At 47.3% G+C, this 21,985-nt stretch overlaps 1 protein-coding gene across 1 annotated transcript in view; it reads left to right on the forward strand.

Annotated features, from left to right (window-relative positions):
* The window catches only part of LOC147433329 (tricalbin-1-like), a 194,773-nt gene that overhangs the window by 77,070 nt on the left and 95,718 nt on the right, over positions 1-21,985 (forward strand). The gene's annotated exons all lie outside the window — the stretch shown is intronic.

Here is a 21,985-nt window from a genome sequence, read left to right on the forward strand (position 1 = left end):
TGGACTGCAACAGGGAAGAGAGCGCTTTGCAGATCCTTGCGATCTCCGTCGATGGAGAGGGCTGAAAACGGAAAACGCTGGGCTGATCTACTGAAAACTCGAATTGCTGGCTATCTGCTGCCAATGCAAAATGCCAAGCTGATCTGTGTTACCATATACATGTGATAGTGATGTGTGAACACACTTAGGACCGCTGGGGCATTTTTTCCCTCACTAGGAGGTTTTTTCCCCGGTGCATTTTATATACGCCCATCACTCTAGGGCTATCTTATCTTTCCATTGTACACTAAGTAATACACTCTCTGTTGTGTGCCTTGAGCTTCCTTCGTCTTCTCCAAGCCGTGTGTGTTTTCCTGCAACCCTAATTCCAACAATTTGGTATCAAAGCAGGTTGCGTCCTTCCGGGCTTAGTTGCCAGCAACTCCAGCACACGCTTGCTCACTGTCTCCAATTTCTGTGAGCTTTGGCGAGCGTCAGTAGGTCGACAAATACTTTGGGACAGCTCGTAGAGCTTGGTGTGCTTAGAATTTTCAGTTGGGCTCATTTCGGCCTTCGTTTCCACTACATGTAGTACTGCATAGGTTATTTCGTCGTTTTGTGCAAAATTTCTGTCAGTGCCATTTTATGCATAACAGGTCCCTTACAATCTTCTATGGTTTGTGCTGTATAGAACGTGTTGTTCCCACTTCGTTTCTCCTCTTTTCGGGCAGTTTTCATATCAGGTGCAACATTAGCCATGGTTGACAACAACACAGACGTGTTCAAGATGTTTGCTGCTGAGGATAGATTGGATGGAGACAATTACCCTATGTGGGCTTATATGCTGCAACATGTCCTTGTGTGAAAGGGCGTTAGGAATATTGTGCAGTGCATTGATTACGTCCTGGTTCTGAGGATGTAGGGGATGTTGAGGATGTTGCAGGTTTTGGTGGCAAGATTACTGTTGCCAGAGTTGTTTTGCTTGCAGCTGAGCAAGCTCATTGGGATGTAAAAGATATGCGCTCACGCATCAATTGCGTTGTCAGTGAAGCGCACTGTTACTCCTCATATTCGTTTAGCAAAATTTGCAAAACTGGCTTGGGATATTCTGGCTGGTCTTTATACAAGTCGCAATGAGGCTAAAATTGTATTGGTACGTAAAGAGTTGGACTCTAAGATTATGCATAAGGAGGATGAGATGGACACTTTCCTTGCTGGTGTCAAGGATATCAATGAGCAACTTATTTCTGCAGGCGAAGTCATTTTTGACAGTTCCCTTGTGCAGACTGCTCTTGATGCTTTGCAGATTCTTACCAGACTTTTGCTAGTACCTGTAAACTTATGACCCAAGGAAATCCAGAAGTTGTCAAGTTTGATGCATTATGCACATTGCTATTGCAAGAGTCACTTTCCTGAAAAAATAGGGCTAAACAGCGTGCAGTTGAACAAACCTTTATTGCTTCTCATGTTCTGCGAGTGGTAAATCACTTGTTCTCAAGGCTTTTGCTAGCAGCAATTCGTCTGTGAATTCTGGTGAAAAGGGCAAAAAGAAGATGCGTTGTCATTATTGAAAAGCTCATGATCACTTGATCAAGCAGTGTCCTAAGTTGAAGGCAAAGAGGCTAAGAAGAAAGTGGGTGGTTTCACTGCAAATGCAACTATTGTTGAGTTCTTTGTGAAAGGAGATTGTGATGCTGATGTTAATTCAGAATGGGATTTTAGTGCAAAGTGCACTTATGATCCTTCTGTCCATGATGCATGTATGTTTGTTGTTGCAGATGCTCATGTGGTACTTTGATAGTGGTGCTACAAAGCACATTACCTCTCATCGTGACTTGTTTACCTCTCTCGAGTATGTCCCCCATGGGAATTCTGTCACAAACTACTGGACGTGTCAACTCACTGAAGAGTAGAGCCAACCTTCAGATCATGGCCGAGGGGCCTAAACCCTAAGAAGAATAAGCAACAACAGAAGAAGAAGTCCTACCAACTTATGGGACCTCGTCCGATGGGGCCCAAGTGACATAAAGGCATATAAATAAAGCAAGACCCACACACACACAGAGCATTGTGTGGTATGATGATGTGGCAACTGTACGGAAAACTTGGATTTTGCACTGACATGATGATGTGGCAGATTGTACGAATTTTCGCGTTTTGCGCAGACTGTTGACGTGGCAAGTGAATGGATTTTTGTGATTTACGCTGACAGCTTTGGGCATTGCTTTTGGACCAGATGCTTTTGAGTTTGAAGGCTTGTCATGTAAATTGCTTTTGGGCCTAGGGCCTTTAAAGGGCTCATTATCTGGCATGCTTCTTGGAGAAGGTGCAGAGTTTGGAGTATCGGCGTTGTACAGAGTCTGAATAATATAAAGAAATACCGAAAGGGGCCCCAAGGTTTGGGTCCAATTCTTTTGAGTTTGAAGGCTTGTCATGTAAATTGCTTTTGGGCCTAGGGCCTTTAAAGGGCTCATTATCTGGCATGCTTCTTGGAGAAGGTGCAGAGTTTGGAGTATCGGCGTTGTACAAAGTCTGAGTAATATAAAGAAATACCGAAAGGGGCGCCAAGGTTTGGGTCCAATACTTTCTGGGTGGAATTCCGCCACTCTGTGTCGCGTGTCGTCTCTCTCTTTCAGTTCAGTTGTTATTAAAGTGCTCAAAGTCTGTTCAGTTTGTTCTTTTCTATTGGCACGTGGTGCTCGTCTTGTGACAGTGGTAACAGAGCATCAAGCATGTGCTTTTCTGAAAGCATACTTGTCCTACAAAAGAGAAGTCTGAGCTACTGGAATTTTACTTGAAGTATCTTAGGGTCTTGATCTCGGAATTATTAGCCACTCCACTCCCACCCTTACTTCATCGCGCATCGGGCGTGCTGTCATCTTCACCGTTCATGTCTTACAGGGCATAAGCCATAAAGATCACTTGCAAGAGAAGGATCCAAGATTTGTTTCGAGCTGCTGTTTTTCTCAGAGATGGTGCCATGTAGTGGTGGAAGTCTATGGCTACCAAGCCGCACACTCCAAGGACTTGGCAAGCTTTCAAGAAAATTTTTGCCGGAAGTTATATGTTTTTGACATCTTCCTTCGGAGTGCAACTTCTGGTAGAGCGGGATATCTTGAAATGCTTGCCATGGAAACCCTAGCAGATTATAACTTGAAATTTCTAGACATCTCTCAGCAAGTGTCTCTTGTTGATAACCTCGGAGGTCCGGTGTGACTGCTATGTCTTGGGACTACCATCACCGCCATAGGAACACTGTCTGTCCAAGAGCTTATGGACCCTGGTGCGGTCAGCTACGACCTTATGGAAGGAATCTAACCCTAATTTTTGGTGCAGGTTTCAGGATGGAAAGTCAGTCGACTTTTTGAGCTGGGCTTATGTTGACATTGCTTTTTAAGTTTGAAATCTGTTTGAGAACTTGTTAGGTGATCCTGTTTGGAATTTGTTTGAAATGGATGGTATTGTAAGGTGCAGTGGAAGTGAATGTTGATATTGCTCAAGATGAGTGCTCCGAACTGGGCTCAATGGCTCTTTTTACTTACGGAAGGGAGAGCCTTCTGTTCCTTTAGTGGGAGAGTGCAATGATCACAAACAAAGTGAATGCTACTGTGAATGAAGGTGCTGAGATTTATAGAGAGAGAGAGAAAAATACGACACCATACGGTTCTCAAACCCTCCTCCAAGGGCCTCTATGGCGAGAGAGGTCTATGCTATAGATTGCACAAATCTAGTACAATAGTCTAGATGCAATGGACTTGCCGACAATGTCAACGACAATGATGACGACAACGAGGCCGGGCTGAAATCTGAAAATGCTAGGGCTGAAAAGCTGAAATCTTCAAACTTCTGAGTTTCTGCTGAATACTGACACTGTCCGCGAGGATGGCGAAGGCGATGAGGCAACGACGATGCGTTGAAAATGCAGATGCTGAAATCTGCGGACAACAGGCTGAATCTGAAAACATTGGCTGACTCGACGGTATGGCTAGGATTTGCAGCGGGAAGGTGAGATCTACGAGGCTAGGGACTAAACCTGCAATGGCTGAATGCTGAAAACTGAAAACGCTGATGTACTTGGCTGATCTGGCGGTATGGAATCTGCAAACACTAGGCTAGGTCTGCAAACTGAAGAATGCCAGGCTGAATCTACTGTTGAAGACGCTAGGGAGAGAATCCCCCAAAAACGCTGTCTGTGTTCTGTTGACTAAAAACGCTATGGCCTCTTGCCGGTCTTGCTTAGAGGATGCACTACAAGTTGCTAGAACTTCTTCTGTCTCTTTTGCCAGAAAGTGCTAGTGCTAGGTTTCTTTTATACTGCCTTAGCAAATTTGCCCTACTCACTTTTTCAACAAAAGTCATTTATTAAATAATAAGTGAAAAATGAGTAAATTGGGAAAATGGGTTCTATGCACTGTAAAATGCTCACGATGGGTATTGAATGTCATGCTGATGATCATGCTGTGTGCATCCAGAGGATATGCAACTACTCTTAAGTGGCTGGACATGCACAGCCTGCGCACAGGCTCACAAAGGTGCCAGTACACTTCCTAAGCTGACCTTAACCCTAGACCTGAGATAGCTTGTCCACATGCACATAGGGTTGGATGTGCACGTGACATCCCCTCCTTTTCAAAGTGAGGTACTGGGATCGAGCTGCATGGCTTCCTTGTAGTCCGCCAACAACTCCAGGTAATCTCTGAAAAACTCTTCATCGACCCACAGTGCCTCGTGGGTTCCTCGATCCTTGAACTTCAAAATGTACTGTCTAACTTGCTTCTTTGAGCCATGATGAAACCGATGCAATAACACTTGCTCCGGCTCCATGACTTCAGCTTCATCGATGATTTCGGGCTCTTCTTCTTCGGAAATGTCCTTTGGAGGCGTACCTTGAAACACTTTCAACCAAGAAACATGGAAACCGTTGTGCATTGACCATGAGTTAGGCAATTGCAATTTCATAAAAACCTCATTCATCTTTTTAATGACAGGATAATTCTGAAAGACAACTTAGGACACTTCTTTCCGACTTGCTTAAGACGTTCATGATTCGTAAATAAACCCAATCCCCTTCCTTGATAGAAACATCCTGATGAGTGCTTGTTAGCGTGTCGTGAGTAAGACTCCTGAGCCTTGCTTAACCGAAGCTTCATACTCTCAGAAATCTCATTCAACGACTGACTTTCAGCTTTGGCATCAGGCATTTGACTGAGTGAGTGAGTCAAAAGTGTCTAGAACGGACGGCCAAAAGCTGCCTCATACGGAGTTCTACCAAAGGCAGAGGAATAAGAGTCATTCAAAATAGCTTGAACCAATGGAAGATAGAGCTCTCAATGAGACTGCTGTTTATGCAGATATGACTTCAAAACATCAAAAGCTAACTGATTGTAAATTTCTGTTTGACATCTGACTGTGAAATGATATTCTCATTTTTTCTGCATCGTGGGAACAACATGAAAGGATGTAGAAAGGGTTTTGACCCGTTTGGATGAGTGCCAATTGTACATACCAGCTAAGAAATTTGAGTTTGTTCTCACTAAAGTTACTTATCTAGGTTATATCATTTCTGCAGAAGGCGTCAAGCTAGATCCTGCAAAGGTGGAACAGGTATGTAATTGATATTTGCCCAAAACTGCATATGATGTGCGTTCTTTTCTTGGCTTATGTCAAGTATATAGTTCACACATAGAGAATTTTGCACGCATTGCCGCACTTATGACAGATGTTTTGAAAGGAGTAAAGACTCGCCGACAGCGCGTGGATTTGCTCGAGGCAGCCATTGAAGCTTTCGTAGCTCTCAAGGTTGTGGTGATAGAAGCACCGTGTCTTGTCCTTGCCTCTTGGGATGACCCCTTTGAGGTATGGACGGATGCGAGCAATGTCGCCATAGGTGCTGTGCTTCAGCAGCATGGCCGTCGAGCTGCATACCTTAGTCGGAAGTTAAATAGTTTAGAAAAGAACAATTTAGTTGATGACAAAGAACTTCTGTTTGTCATTCACTCTCTCAAGCATTTGAAGCATTTTTTGTACGGTAGAGAGTTCACAGTTTGCACAGATCACCAAGTCCTCAACTGGCTCCAGTCTATGCCTAGTGCACATTGGAGTGATCGCCAAGCAGGGTGGTCACAAATTTTTGAACAATTTCGAGGTTTGATAATGTGCGTGGTAAAGCTAACCCTGTTGCAGATGTGTTAAGTCGCAAGGGACAAATCCTAGCTCTTGAGTCAAGATCCACAGTTTCTCTCAGGGTGTCTATCGACAGCATGAAGAACCAGTATGCAGATTCCGAGTTTGGTAAGCAATGGTTGTAGGCTCTTGCTTCACAAGGGCCTAGCAACTATCTCATTCGTGAAGGTTTGTTGTCTTTTCGTCACCGCCTATGTGTGTTGCCCTCTCTCAGGACAACCATATTGCACGATGCTCATGACTCTCTCACGGGTGGGGACAAGGAAATGAACACCACTCTGGAAAAAATAGGAAGATTCTTTTATTGGCTTAAAATGTGAAAGGATGTGTTTCGTTATGTCACACAGTGCACCATTTGTCATAAGGTAAATGCTCCTCGGGGTAAGCGGCAAGGCCTCTTGCTTCCGTTGCCCATTTTCGATGGACCTTTTCAGGATATTTCTATGGATTTTGTGACTAACCTTCCACCTAGTTTGCATTCAAGGAACACTAAATGTTTGACAATTGTTGACCGTTTCAACAAGTTTTGTATGTCGATTCCTTGTAAGGCCACAGTCACCGCACAACATGTAGCACGGTTGTTTATAAAGCATTGGTATCCCCTCTGTGGTTTGCCAAAGTCAATTGTTTCATATAGGGATGTTAAGTTCACGTCCAATTTATGGCGCGCACTCTTTGTAAATTTTGGCACTAAGTTGAATTTTTCATCGGCTTTTCACAAGAGAGATGAACATACACACACCAACTATATTGCCAAAACGGCCTACCATGAAACGGTTAAATGTACCCACGGCACCTGTCAATCCAAAAGGCATGACCACATACTCCCATTGCCCTCGCTCTGTGCGAAAAGTGGTCTTGTAGATGTTGCCTTGAATACCCTTACCTGATGGTATCAACTTTTGAGATCAACTTTACTGAAAACCTTTGCCTCATTGAGCCTATCGAGGATATACTCAATGCGAGGTATCGAAAACTTGTTCATGATGGTCATCTTGTTCAATGCCTTGTAATCAACACACAAATGAGACGAACCATCCTTCTTGCGGACAAATAAAATAGGAGCAACAAAAGGACTTACACTAGGATGTATGAATCCTTTGGCCACCAACTCCGTGAGTTGCCACTCTAACTCTTCTTCCTGCGTCTTGTTCAAATGGTTGGGAGCCTTACTGGCTGGCCGTGTCTCCTCTGTGAGTTCGTTGCGATGGTCCTTCGGCCGTTCGAGAGGGAGAGGGGGTGGAAGATCATCTTGCAAAAAGAGGTGCTCATACTTGGTAAAAAAAGCTGATTACCTGTCTGGAGCTTTAATGCTCTGGGTAACTGGAGAGGCATAGATGAATGCCGCTTGTGCTCCTCTTCTTAATTCACGCTTCGCCTGCACATGAGAAATGAGACGTAAAGAATGCAGACCCTCCTCACCACGAATGATCATGGGAGAGTCACATTTGGCATTTAGAGTGAGAGTAGTGTCCGCCCAATCAATGAGAGGGTTATGCTCACGAAACTATCTAATGCCCAAAATCATATCATATCCTGAGAGAGGAAACACGCCAAATTTTTTGGGGAAGGAAGCCTGTTGAACAGTGAATAACACATCAAGGCACTCTTGCGTAATGAGAGAGTCTATACCGGGAGCGAAGCTCGACACCTTGAGAGGAGTTGTCTGGCTAACCTCTAGGCGGGCTCTCTCTACAAGAGGCACCAATCACATCATGTATATTGCTTGAATCAAACAATATGACAAAACGCTGACCCTTCACATGACCATAACATTTAAAGAGAGACTCATCAATGTGTGTGTCAGAAACATTTGGACACTCAGATTGGTTCACTAAAGTGCTTGTGGTAGCTGTCGGTGCTTCGGGTTCTTTAGGTGGTGCTGTCTTAGGACAAGCCTTCTTAATGTCACCCTTGACGTAACATTGATAACATCGACCTTCCTTAGCATAAATGACTTGTTCTTCCGGTGTTATGTATCCTCCTATAATTCCTTGTGCAGCTTTTTCATCTGGGTGAGCTAAGGTTTAGCAGGTGTGTTAGCTTACCCTTAGATTCATTTTGAGAGTTCTTCCGAAGGATTAGATGAAGATGGGCTAGAAAAGTTACTGTTCTTACCATTCTTACCGCTCTTACCGTTCGTGTGTTTTGAGGAGTCTGAGAGATACTGTGAGAAGACTTATTCTCCTTAGGCTTTTCTTTGTTGTGCTTCATCTCCTGTGCGAGAGTAATCGCTACCGCCTTGTTGAGATCCATTGGGTTGAGTACTTCGACATCAAACTTGATGTACTGGTCCAACCTGTAAAAGAATGCCTCTTTGCGCTCATTATCCGATTTGCGGAATTGGGTGCTGAGCTGTAAAACACAATTTGAGAAAGACATAACTGGCATACCATTTTGCTTGAGACTGCGGTACTGAGGTGATATAAACCGCTCCTTGAGCTTGTCTTGGAAGTTGGCCATATTGAAGGAAACGGGCAGGTCTTCTTTGGCTTCCTCTAGGTGCGCGGCCAACTGTGCCTCTTGCCATGCGTGATACCAATTAATGGCATCACTTGCAAGATACATGGCTGCCGTCTTTACTATTTCCTGTTTTCTTAGTTGTCGCAAAGTAAGCATTAAATTGATGCAACCAAGAATGAATCACATTAGCATCCATCTTACCGTCCTACTTACTGAACGTCAACTTCTCAGTGACCGGATTGTTGGAGTCCGAATCTCTGCTTGTGCTACCTGATGAACTGCCCACATCTTTGACCGGCTCGGACTTCAAGGTGAGTAACTGTAGGACCAACTCTTGCATGCGTTGGTCTCTCTCCGCCTTACGCTCTACCTTCAAGGCCGCTCTCCTTTCTTTGGCCGCTATGCGTTGAGCTTCGTGCGCTTGCTCACGCTCTAGCTCCATAGCTGCCCTTCTTTCTTTGTGCTTGCGATCCAAGATTGCCTTTCTTTCTTTGGCCTCCAAGTACGCTTGATCATGCGCGCAATCCAAGGTGGCATGTTGCGTCTCTTGTTGTAGCATCATGTCCATCATCGACTTGACCAAAGCCTCCATAGGATTTGGTACAACCCGTGGCGTAGATAGGGAAGGAGGAGGGTCGGAAAAAATTCCTCCTGGTGCGAAAAATTCTTCTTCCTCACCACCTCCATGCTCATCACCTTCACGCAAAGTATCCATTTCGCTTCCGGTGATGACCATACACTGAGATCTTGGGTACTTAAGTTCTCGAGGAACTTGGGGTCTTGAGGTTCTTGGGTTCTTAAGGTTCTTGAGTTCTTTAGCTTGCAATCGGTGTTAGAGAAGGCTTTTCTCTTACCCGAGCTCTATTCTTCCCTGTGGGCGCACCCTTGGCGGCCTTGCGCTCGCACCAAAGTTGCTTTTTCCCACCTCACGTCGATTGGCCAGCGGCTAAGTGCACGGTCCGCTCTCAATGAGTGAAAAGAGGAACAAGGGGAGGCTGGACAAGCCCTTCTTTCTTGGTTTACCTGTCACTCTTCATAAACACGATTAGAACTCGACACGCCCAAGTGGACTTGGGTTACATGTGACCGCAACAAGCAAAACAAATTCTTGTGGTTCTTTCCTTGAGTGATACAGAACACTACCAAATCTTTGTTACCAATGTAAGGTGCAACGGAACTGAATGTTGATATTGCGCAAGATGAGTGCTCCGAAGTGTGCTCAAGGGTTCCTTTTACTTATGGAAGGGAGAGCCTTCCGTATCTTTAGTGAGAGAGTGCAATGATCACAAACAAAGTGAATGCTATTGTGGATGAAGGTGCTAAGACTGAGAGAGAGAGAGAAGAATACGGCACCAGACGGTTCTCAAACCCTCCTCCAAGAGCCCCCTTCTTTATGGCGAGAGGTCTATGCTATAGATTGCACAAATGTGGTACAATGGTCTAGATGCAATGGACTTGCCGACGATGTCGACGACGACGAGAACGGGCTGAAAATGCTAGGGCTGAAAGGCTGAAATCTGTGAACTTCTGACTTTCTGCTGAATATTGACACTGTGTCGGCGAGGATGGCAATGGCGACGACGCGAGGACGATGCATTGAAAACGCAAATGCTGAAATCTGCGGACAGCGGGCTGAATCTGAAAACGCTGGCTGACTCGACGGTTCGGCGAGGATCTTCTGCGGGAAGGTGAGATCTGCGAGGCTAGGGGCTAAATTTGCAATGGCCGAATGCTGAAAACTGAAAATGCTGATGTACCTGGCTGATCTAGCGGTACAGAATCTACAAACGCTAGGCTAGTTCTGCAAACTGAAAAATGCCAGGCTGAATCTGCTGTTGAAAATGCTAGGGAGAGAATCCCCCAAAAACACTGTCTTTGTTCTGTTGGTTGAAAACGCCAAGGCCAATCAAAAACAACATATGTACGATGAGGCTATATCAAGAGATGGGAGGAGGCAAAAGCCACACAGGTGGATGGTAGTGCCATCTCATCACACACTGGACCATGGTGAAGAAAGGCCCAGGGCGCCAGAGTAGGAGGAAAGCCTTTCTATGCTCCCAACATGCGATCGGAGTTGCCCTGGAGTCTCTCGAACTCTCCTCTGAGAGTATGGATCAGCTCTAGCCAAAGATCACGAATAGTCTTTGTTGGTGGTACAGGGCGAGCCTCAGAGATGCGGAAGCAGCGGGCATGCCAAATGAACCAGAGTGTCAGGCCGCAGACGAGCTCCCAACACTCCTCCCAACACTCTTGTGGAGTAAGCTCTTTAGCAGGCTGGAGTATAGGTCGACCCCCCTGTATTTCTATCATTCTGCTGGTGAAGGATAACTCAAACTGTAGTGCTGGGCCCGTGAGAGTGGATCAAGCAGCTGCCCCCCAAGTGTACTGCCGTGCTGTAGAAAGAGCTGGCATCAGCCGAAGGACACGAAGCCAAACCTGCTGTGCCAAAGGACAATACCAAAGACAATGGCGCTGACTCTCCACAGGATGGTCACAAGCTGCGCATGCTGCTGAGAGACCACTGTGTACAAGCCAGCTCCCAACTGTTGTAGCTCAATGTGCAACCAACCACTAGAACAAAGTGACCCGCTGCGGTTGTCTGGCCAATGTACTGAAAGAAAGGGACACCTGGATGGTTGGCTGAGGAGAAAGGGTCCCTCCAAAACCACTCTCCAAGATCCCACTGCACTCGTGCCAGTGGACAACACTCCTAAGCCCACAGCCTCCAGCCTCCAGCAGCCAGTCTCAAGAGTTGCTGGGTCAGGATCTATGACACAAGTTCTCCCACAGATGCCCACAACTTGGATCCTCTGAAAACAACAATCTGCCACGTGTGGGGCCTCTACTGAAACTCGGTGTAAGCGACCCTCACCCTATAGCTCCAAAAATAGGGAGGGTATAGTCTTTGAACAAGCCCGAACTGCGATGAGAACCTCCAATTGCGTGAAGGTCCCCATCCATCTGGGCGCTGCCGACTCGAGAGGTGTGAGCCACTTAGCTGGTACTGCCTCTGAGATGTCCTAGACCCTCTGCCATGGGACCCCAGGAAACATGAGGCCGACTACCAACCAAGTGGCCTCTCTCAGTGCTAACCATGGGGTTCCAAACAAGGGGCTGTCACAGACACTCCTCCATGCAAGTAGGCTGATGCTGCTTTAGGCCTCTCCGCGGTTGCTTCCAAGATCGGAGCAGACTCACAGCAAAGCGGTCCTCCAGTCTCCTGCTCAAGCCAACTCTGCGCATCTCTGTGAAAATCCATCTAGTCGAGGGTCGCTAGGGGCCTCCAGCTTGAGGCACCCTAGCACTAAGCTGCTGAACTCCTTCCAGGGTTCCTCATCTGGAAGAAGTCCTCTGACGATAAACTTCCCAAGAAGGGCTCTGCTATGTTGTGCTGGGTCTATGATCCCCAACCCTCCCTGAGAACAAGGAAGAGTGATGACCTGCCACGCCACTTTGGCCCGGGCTATCTGAGTGTCATGCCCTGACCAAAGGAAGTTCCCGATCAGCCTCTCTACTTGGCTGATACAAGAACTCGAGAAGATCCAACAAGAAGTGATGTACCACATAGTAGCCAACAACACTTGGTTGGCCACTACAACTCTGCCAGCCAGAGAAAGTCGTGCGGAGCTCCAATGTAACAACTTCCTCCTGATAGACAGGAGGAGGGGAGCAATCTGCTGCTCGGAAGACAAGTCCAAACCAACCTGACAGCCCAAGTACCGAATTGCAGTCCTTGGGGGAATCCATCTGAAACCCTCACCTGGCATCCAATTAGGCGTAGGAGCACCACCAACCGAGAAAGCCAGTGTCTTTCTCTAGTTGATCAGTGCGCCAGATGCACAACAGAAAGTCTCAAGAGCCTGCTCACACTTGTGAAGGTTGGCCTCCTGGCCATCCAAGGCTCGATCGTGTGCAACTCAGCGTCCCGTAGTTCATCTCCCCAAGTAGGGAGCGCTAAGCCACGTAAACCAACCTGTTGTGACACCAAAAACCTGCTCATCGCCTCAGCATAGAACAGAAAGAGGAAGGGGGCAAGAGGGCAGCCCTGTCTGACCAAACGTGTGAGCATGAATCGATCACCTCTACCTCCTGACAGAAGTACCTGACTGTACAAAGCTCACACCCCTCTGATCCAAGCATCTGAGAAGCCCATCCTACGTAGAGTGCCCTCCAAAAAGTCCCAGTCAACTCTGTCGTAGGCCTTCTCAAAATTGAGAAGAAGAATCACCAGATCCTCACCACGGAGCTGTGCGAGGGTAGAAGAATCCCAAAAAGTAAAGATGTTGTCAAGGATACTACGCTCGACAAAACCTTTCTGAGTCCCATGTATAATGCTCTCTAGAAGTGGCTGGATCCTCAAACTCAGAGCCTTGGCAAGAATTTTGTAGGCTGAGTTGAGGATGGTGATGGGGCGCCATTGTTGAATCTCATCCAAGGAGCCAACCTCCTTGGGAACGAGGTAAATCAGGTGCTCACTCATGGTGTCAGGCATCTCTCCTGTGTGTAGGATGTATTGAAAAGTGCTGCAGAGATCTGAGCCAAGCAAGTCCCAGTACTCTAAGAAAAAGTTGGGAGTCAAAACCATCCTCATCTAGACAGCTACCACGGGAAGTGCTCTAAGGGCCATGTGGAGCTCCTCTTAGTGAAGAGGCAGCTCAAGCCTCTGGCGCATCTCCTTAGTCACATGACAAGGCATTTGTGCCCACACCTGCTCTCTGCATGCATCCTGATGCTTTGACTGAGGCTCGGCTGAAAGTTGGTCACAATAAAAGTGAGTGGCAACTGCACGTATGTCCTCTAGCTCTTAAGCAACTGACCCGTCAAGCCTCCTCAACTGGCTGACCCTGGAATGCACATGTCGGGGCCCCACTGTCTCAAAGAAAGTCCCCGTCACTCTGTCACCCACCTGGGTCCACTGAGATGCCTGTCGATGAAAAGGAAACTCCTGGCGCCTCTCCTCTGTGCTGGCAAGCTCTTGGCGAGCCCGTTGCAACTGCTCCTCCAACCAAGGACTGTCTGGATGCTGCTCTTGCATCCTCTGCAAGGAAGCAACGCCCGGTTGGAGACGCTGCTCCTCCTCTCTCACTGCAGCCAAGCGGGCCGTAGAATCCTGAAGAAATAGCCGACTAAGCTGAGCAAGTCCAGAGGCCACTCTGTCAGCAGGAGAGTCCTGCATGTCTAAGCCCTTTGTCCAAAGAGCCACCACTCGCTCTCTGAGTGCAGAGTGCAGCAAGACCCTCTCAGGCATGCGAAGCATTGTGCTCCCCCTCCTCTGTCTATCAGCCAGTGTGAGGATCACTGGTGATGGTTTGAAAAGAAGTCCCAGCCAGAATGCAAACTGACCCACCCAAGGCACAGAAGTGGTCACTAGTGTAGAAGCGATCTATCCGAAATAGATTCACTCCTCCCATTGTGCGGTCCGAACGAGTGAAGGCCAAGCTGTCTGGGGGCCCCACAAAGCTAGATTGCTGCCACACATCTGAAACCCGTAGTCATACATCACCTCTCCCAAGATGCCAACTCAACTCCATGCACAATAGTATGGCTACCTCCGATGTCACGTGCACATCTAACCCTACGTCACGTGACACATTCAACCCTATGTGTCCGTGGACAAGCTACAACATGATCAGTGTTCAGTTAGTCCAGTCAGTCTAGATTTAGAAGTGATCTGGCACTTTTGTGAGTCAATTCGTAGGCCGTGCATGCCCAGTCACTTAGTGTAGATGCATATCCTCTGGTTGCACACAGCATGATCATAAGCATTCCCATCAGAATCCTTTAGGGAAATTTTCCAGTGCATTTAGCCTATTTTACCTATTTTTGACATTTTTCACTTATTACTTTTAAGTGACTTTTGTTGGAAAGTAGGTAGGGCAAATTGAGTAAGTTTGTATATAAGCAAACCTAGACTAGCACTAAATGGGAGAAGAGGCAACAGAAGCCAAGCTCAGCAGGCAACTTTTCAACAAGACCCCTTGGTGGATTTCCTCCCCTAGCGTTTTCACATTCAGCATCTCCGCAAGGACTTTCCCAAGCCTGGCGTTTTTGCATCCAGATACCATCGCAAGACCCCCATCAGATAGCGTTTTTGAAAAGCTAGTGCATAGCGTTTTGCATCAGCAACTATCGCCAGAATTAGCCAGCAAGCTAGCGTTTTTGGGAAACCGGCAACCTAGCATTTTTGACCTGCATCAGCCTAGCGTTTTCAGCCTTTATAACCTCAGCCTGCAGCGTTTTTCAGCATTGAAGCACCTGCAAGTTCAGCCCTAGAAGAGTAGCATATTCAGCCCGGAAAGACCAGCAGATTCAGCCCGGAAAGACCATTAGTTTTCAGCCCTAAACCTGCAGATTTTCAGCGTCAAAGACCCACAGAAACAGCCCCAGAATCAGCGTTTTACGTCTAGCCGCAGATTTCAGCCCATAGAGTTTTTGGACAGCAGTAGAAAGATTGCAAATTTCAGCCCTTAGGTCGGTCTCGTCATCACCGTCGTCATCGCCGACATAGCCTAGACTTGCATCAATCACATGCATTCAATTTGTACCAGATTGTGAAATCATAAGTAGACCACTCTCACCGACGAGAGTGGCACCTTCGGAGGAGGGTTTTACGTCTCTGGTGTCATATCTCTCTTCTCTCTCTAATCTCTCTGTCTCATACACTTGCACGCACAGTGTCCATTGACTTGTTTGTGATCATAGCACTCTCTCATTAAGAATGGAAGGCTCTACCTTCCATAAGAACAAAAGGAACCTTGAACACAGTTCGGAGCACTCATCTTGAGCAAAGTGCATTCATTCATTCCGCTGCACCTTACACCCTATGTGCATGTGGACAAGCTACTTCAGGTCCAGGGTTCAAGAGAGCTGAGAAAGTGTTCTGGCACCTTTGGGAGCCTGTGGGCAGGCCGTGCATGTACATGCATAGTAGTTGCATATCCTCTAGTTGCACACAGCATGATCATCAACATTATAGTCAGTACCCATCATGAGCATTTTACAGTGCACAGAACCCATTTTCCCTATTTTATCGATTTTTCACTTATTACTAATAAGCGAGTTTGTTGGGAAACTGGGTAGGGGAATTTTGCGAAGACACTAAATAAGAAAACGAGCGCTAGCACTTTCTGGTAGAAGAGGCAGCAGAAGTTCACCAACTTATAGTGCACCTTCTTAGCAAGACCGGCAGGAGGCCTAGCGTTTCCAGCCAACAGCACATCAGATAGCGTTTTGGTTGCAAATCAGCCTAGCGTTTTCTACAACGGTTTCAGCCCTGGCATTTTGCAGATCCTCATATCATCCTTGGCGTTTTTGTAGATCCCAGATTCAGCCTAGCGTTTTTGCATTTTGCAGACTTCCCTAGTGTTTTGCAGAATCCCTACGTCAGATCAAGCTCAGCACTTAGACTCCGCAAGATCAGCCCCAAACCTCGCATATCTCACCTACCCACAACAGATCCTCCGTTTTCAGTTTGAGCCCGCTGTCCGCAGATTTCAGCATCTGCGTTTTCAGCGCATTGTCGTCGCGTCGTTGCCATCACCGTCTTCGCCGACACAGTGTCAGAATTCAGCAGTTAGCAGATTTGCAGATTTCAGCCCCTAGCGTTCTCAGATTTCAGCCGTCTTGTCATCGTCATCATTGTCGTCGACATCCTCTGCAAGTCCATTGCATCTAGACCATTGTACGAGATTTGTGCAATCAATAGCATAGACCTCTCTCGCCATAGAGAGGGGGGCCCTTGGAGGAGGGTCCTGACAATAGTCTGGTGTCGTATTCTTCTTTCTCTCTCTGTCTCTCTCTCTCTCTCTCTCTCAGTCTCAACACCTTCATTCAGAGTGTCATTCACTTTGTTTGTGATCATTTGCACTGTCTCACTAAAGGAACGGAAGGCTCTCCCTTTCGTAAGTAAAAGGAACCCTTGAGCACAGTTCGGAGCACTCATCTTGAGCAAAGTTCAACATTCACTTCCGCTGCACCTTACATCCAATCGTGTCAAAGGGGTTGTCCAGCATGTTGAAGTCACCCCCAATGCACCATTGCTCTGTCTGCGGCAGAGACTCTACAATGTGAGACCAAAACTTTGCACGTGCACTTGCCACATTGGGCGCGTAGATGTTCAGGAAGCCCATGAGGCAACCCTGAACCTGCATAGTAATCCAAAGAGCCCTGCTTGGCACAGTAATCCCTCTGTCCAGAATGGCCTGCTGCAAAGAATCCACAATAGTCATACATAACCCACCCTGGATGCCTCCAGGTCCAAATGTAGCGGACCAAAATGTCTCATAGCGACCACGCAAAATCTGACCACACCTTCCAAGCAACTCTCACAAAGATGATGCTCCTGTAGCATAAGAATGTCAATCTCACCACCCACAAGGCATCTCTGAAGCTCCTGACGTAGCTGGTCCCTCTTGACACTGAAACTGGGGCCCTCCTAATTCCTGCACATTCCATGAGATGATCCTCATGGAGTCATTGGGAGAAAACAACTGTTGCCACATCAGCCAACCTCGCTATCTTTGAGGTTGGTTGGATGGGGAGTAATCTGCATCCGAACGACCTCTAGACAAGCGTGAAAGAAGTGACTTTCCCGCCCAGGCCCAAGCCGAGCGTGCAACCCGAGGGCTACATCCTTTGTCCAAGAATCCTCATGTACAAATACATAACAAGGAGGACTCTGAGTGTCAGCAAACAAATGCACCACAATGTGCTTGTAACCCGTTGCATTCGGAGGCGTCACGTTGAACTTGGCAAGAGGCCAGAGTGTCTGCACCAGATCTGTCACCCATGAGTCCCTTGTGTGGTGTGAGAACTCAGTAGCGTGAGTCTGGAGCCAGTCAAGAACTGTGTGCTGGGTCCACTCAGTGAGATCCCTACCGCACAACGGAAAGGAGAAACCCACCGTTGTGTCCAAAGCCTCAATGCCTCTAGCTACAAGAAAGAGGACGTGGACTCGGAAGCAAGCCTCCTCCAGGTCAGGAGAAGAGTCACCCAAAAACCGTGTGACATTGTAGTCGAAGAAGTCCCAGCGTCTGCAAATGTCAAAGCTAGTCAAACCTCTAGGGACTGCTGCAAAAGGAGAGGTCTGCACCAGAAAAGGCGGCCTCAAGTTGGGCTGACCCTCTCGAGCCACACAGCTCGTAGCGAAAGCACTACCAAGAGATCCCCTCGTAGCAGACACGTGACTAGTTCCTTGTGTCTGAGGCGGGTGGTGGAGGGGTCGGGAGATGAGGCTGAGGGCCCCACCGGGGAGAGAGGAGGGACGGGAGGCGAAGGTGGAGGGGGAGGGGCAGGAGGCGGGGGAGACGGAGCGGCAGCGTCTGAGGGAGGAGGGGGTGAAGGTGGAGGAAGTGAAGTGGACAGGGCCTCCTCAGGCGGGTCCTGCTGAAGGGGGTCAAAACGGTTTCCAATCTGAACCCAATGTTGTTGAGCTGCAGAAGGTCGGCCACCGGGGGAGCTGTGGGGCGAGCTCGCCCCTATCGGCAGCCGCTAGGCACCTGTTGCCAACCGTCAACCGTCAACCGCCAGCCGTCAACTGTCTGATCACTGGTCTCAGTCGAGGCACCAGCCTGTGCATCTTGTGTGTCTGGCTGTTGGGCTTGCTCAGCCTTGGGAGGCTGCGCATGCGCTATGGGTCGAGGTCTCCTGCGAGGGCAGGCCTTTGCCAAATGGGCCATCTGTTTGCAAATGAAACACTGATTCTAGAGGCCCGAATAGTCCACGCTTTGACGGAACCAACCTCCACTCACCCGAGGTAGTAGACCGACCTTCTGGAGAGAGTGGATGTCCCGAACTAGAGCACGTACTGAGGGGATGCCGGCTGCCTTGGCAGCTACAGAGTCTGCAGTGCGAGGTGTCTCCAGGACAGTCCCAATCTCTGAGTCTATCTCGACAAGAGTGACAGGTACTCCCTTCTCAAACTTAGGAAGCAAACGGAGATAGGAAGGTCTGTCTCCTCTACTAGAATATCTGTAGCTGGATCAAAACCATGCCTCCACTGTCGAAAGTGGGCTTGAACTGCTTGGATGGCCAAGGGGCTCATCGCGATGACCTTGGACGCCATCTCGGAAGTCTCAAACTCTATCTGATAGTAGCGGCGCCCGAGGAACTGAATATCCAAGATCTTGCCCACCTCTGCTAGAAGGCGGGCCTGGAGAAGATCACGCACCTCTCCTCTGCTGGGTTTGGTGCTGAGAATCTTGCAGATGACGGAAGTCGCCTGAAGGCGTTCCACCTTTGCTGTGAGGCTCGCTTGCTCTGTCGACGAAAGAGCAAGTCGGATGGTGGGCTCTGTAGGGTCGGGCGAGGGGGCTTCTTGAGAGTCCCTCTGAGGTGGAGCATGAGCCTCCATCAGTGTCGGTTGCTGTGGAAGAGGGGGCGAAGTGACGTCGGTGAACGAAGGCCTTCTGCTTGACCGAGCATGTCGAAGATGCTGGCGAGACCAACCAAGCATATGGTAGTGGGCAGGGCCGCGGGCGTAGGCCCATGTAAACTGCCCTTGGGCCTAGGGCCTTTAAATATGAGGCCATGGGCTCATTCTCTGGCATGCTTCCTGGAGAAGGTCTAGAGTCTGGAGTACCGGTGTTGTACAAAGTCCAAGTAATATAAAGAAATACCGAAAGGGGCACCAAGGTTTGGGGCCAATACTCTCTCGGGTGGAATTCCGCCACTCCGTGTCTCGTGTCGTCTCTCTCTTTTAGTTCAATTGTTATTGAAGTGCTAAAAGTCTGTTCAGCCTGTTCTTTTCTATTGGCACGTGGTGCCCGTCTTGTGACAAATTCAGTCACTTGTGCCAACAATGCCTCTTATCCGGTCAGGGGAGTTGGAAAGATTGTGTTAACTATTGCAAATGGTAGTTTTTTCACACCTGTTGATGCATTGTATATACCTGGGATCAAGAAGAATCTTTTGTCTGCACTTGCTAGACTTGGTCTTCTTGTGAAATTTGTGGATGACAATGTACAGTCATGATCTCAGTTTTGGTGATGAGATTGTTGCATCATGCATTTTATGTCGTGGGCTGTATAAGCTCACTTTGTATGAGAAGTGTGGGTAGAATTTTGCAAATACAGTTGTGGATTCTAAGGCTATTTGAGATGCAAAACTTTGGCATGTACGTTTTGGGCATCTGAATTTTGCCAGTTTGTTGCGTTTGCAGAAATCTGGTATGGTTGCTTCTTTGCCGCCTCTTGAAGCACCTGTCAAACATGTTTGTGAAGGCTGTATTTTGGGTAAGGTGCAGCGTTCGAAGTTTCCAAAAGGATGGTTCAGTTAGGGCTACATGCAGGTTGCAACTTGTGCATAGTGATGTTTGTGGGCCCATGCAAACTCTGTCCTTGGGCAATTATCTTTACTTTGTGACTTTCATTGATGATTACTCCAGGCATGCACAACAGAAAGCACATTGTATGTAAAGTGTGAGGGTGATAACTTCTCAATGCTGTTCTCTATGTGGATGATTTGCTGATCACTGGACCAAATGAGAGACATATTGCTGAAATGTAAGACCGACTTGAATGCTACTTTCAAGATGAAAGATTTGGGACTGTTGCATCATTACTTGGGTATACAGTTTAAGCAATGTGATGGTGGTATTGCCTTGTGTCAGACAAGTTACATGGAGACATTGCTATGTAAGTTTGGACTTGAGGACTGCAAACCTATTGCCACTCCCATGGAAACAGCTTTGAAGTTGAGTCTTCTTGATGCTGGTGATCCTGCCGATGTCACTCTTTATCAAACTAATGTTTGCTGCCTTATGTATGTATGCCACACGAGGCTGGATATTGAGTTTGCAGTTTCACAGGTCAACAGATTTATGCATAGCCTAGGGTCTAAGCATTGGCAAGCTTTCATGAGGATTTTTCGCTACTTGAGTAGCACTTTACATCTTGGCTTGTTTTATCTCAAGGGGGGGTCATTGCCACCAGATTTATATGCTTTTTCGGACTTAGATTGGGCTGGTAACATGCGAGTGTCCACAAGTGGTTTTTATTTCATGCTCGGCAGTTCATGCATACCATGGTTGAGCAAGAAGCAACCTACTGTGGCCACTTCCAGTTGTGAGGCTGAGTATAGCTACGGTTGAGCGTGTATGGCTCAGACGCCTTATGGATGATTTTAGTGTTGGATAGGACACTGCCATATCTACACTGATAGTCAAAGCGCATTGGCAGTTGTGAGGAACCCAACTTTTCATGCTCGCACAAAGCACATTGAGGTGCATTACCACTATGTCAGGGAGAGGCTCTCAGCAGGAGAGATCAGCTTGGCTTATGTGCCAACACAGGACAACCTTGCAGATCTTTTCACAAAGGCATTGTCTCGTGAGAATTCGAAGCTTTTTGCAAAGCTTTGGGCTTACTCCCCTTTGTGGATTGATCATGTCCTCAGGGCATAGCACTTCCCTATACTCTATGTGATAGCTCTTGTTCATTGCATCACTCCCAAGGGGAATTTGTTACCATATACATATGGTAGTGATGTGTGTGAACACACTTAAGATCGCCGGGGCATTTTTTCTCTCACTAGGAGGTTTTTTTCCCCGACCATTGTGTATACGCCCATCACTCTAGGGCTATCTTATCTTTTCCTTGCACCTTAAGTAATACTCTTTGTTGTGTGCCTTGAGCTTCCTTCGTCTTTTCTAAACTGTGTGTGTTTTTCTGCAACCCTAATTCCAAGAATCTACACGAAAAATGCTAGGGCTGATCCTTGCAAAAATGCTGGAGCTGATGGTAGCGCTAGTTGCATTTGAAGAAAAATGCTAGCAGGGCTGCTCCCTTTATAGAAGAATTTATTGGTCAAGAGAATTTCAGGACTTAGGTAGTGTAAAACCTCTGCCAAATTTTAAAGTAAAATCATAAAAATGACTTATTAATAATCTTGGCCAAGATGAAGTTTCGAGGTGAAACTGTCGTACATCTGTCCACCCGAAAATCTGATTAACGTGGGAAATGGCTCTTTGGATTTCTCTAACTTTATTCTACACGCACATCATGCCAGATGCCCACCGTAGTGTAACAACATTTGACAAACGCTTGTAAAATCTATTATGCAAAAGGGTTCCAGGACTGAAAAACCTAATCTAATGGGCTCCTCCGACATGCAAGTCCTCTGAATAGGCTCACAAATATGCTGGTACTAATCCTCCTAGGATTCTTGACACTCCTTTGTAGGGATAGGTGGAAAATTGGCTCTGGAAGTCGATGAAACATGTCCACGTGGCACACAAATCCATGTGCACGTGACACTTTCCCAGCTATGTCACGAGGCTGTGACAACCACTAACCTTAGTTGTTAGTTTTTGTCCCTTGATTTTTATTTGATTTTTAGGACCCTCTTTTTGAAATCACAAATG

This window comes from Adiantum capillus-veneris, chromosome 20 (genome assembly GCF_014529385.1).
Source record: "Adiantum capillus-veneris isolate H3 chromosome 20, ASM1452938v2, whole genome shotgun sequence".
Classification (NCBI taxonomy): Eukaryota; Viridiplantae; Streptophyta; class Polypodiopsida; order Polypodiales; family Pteridaceae; genus Adiantum; species Adiantum capillus-veneris.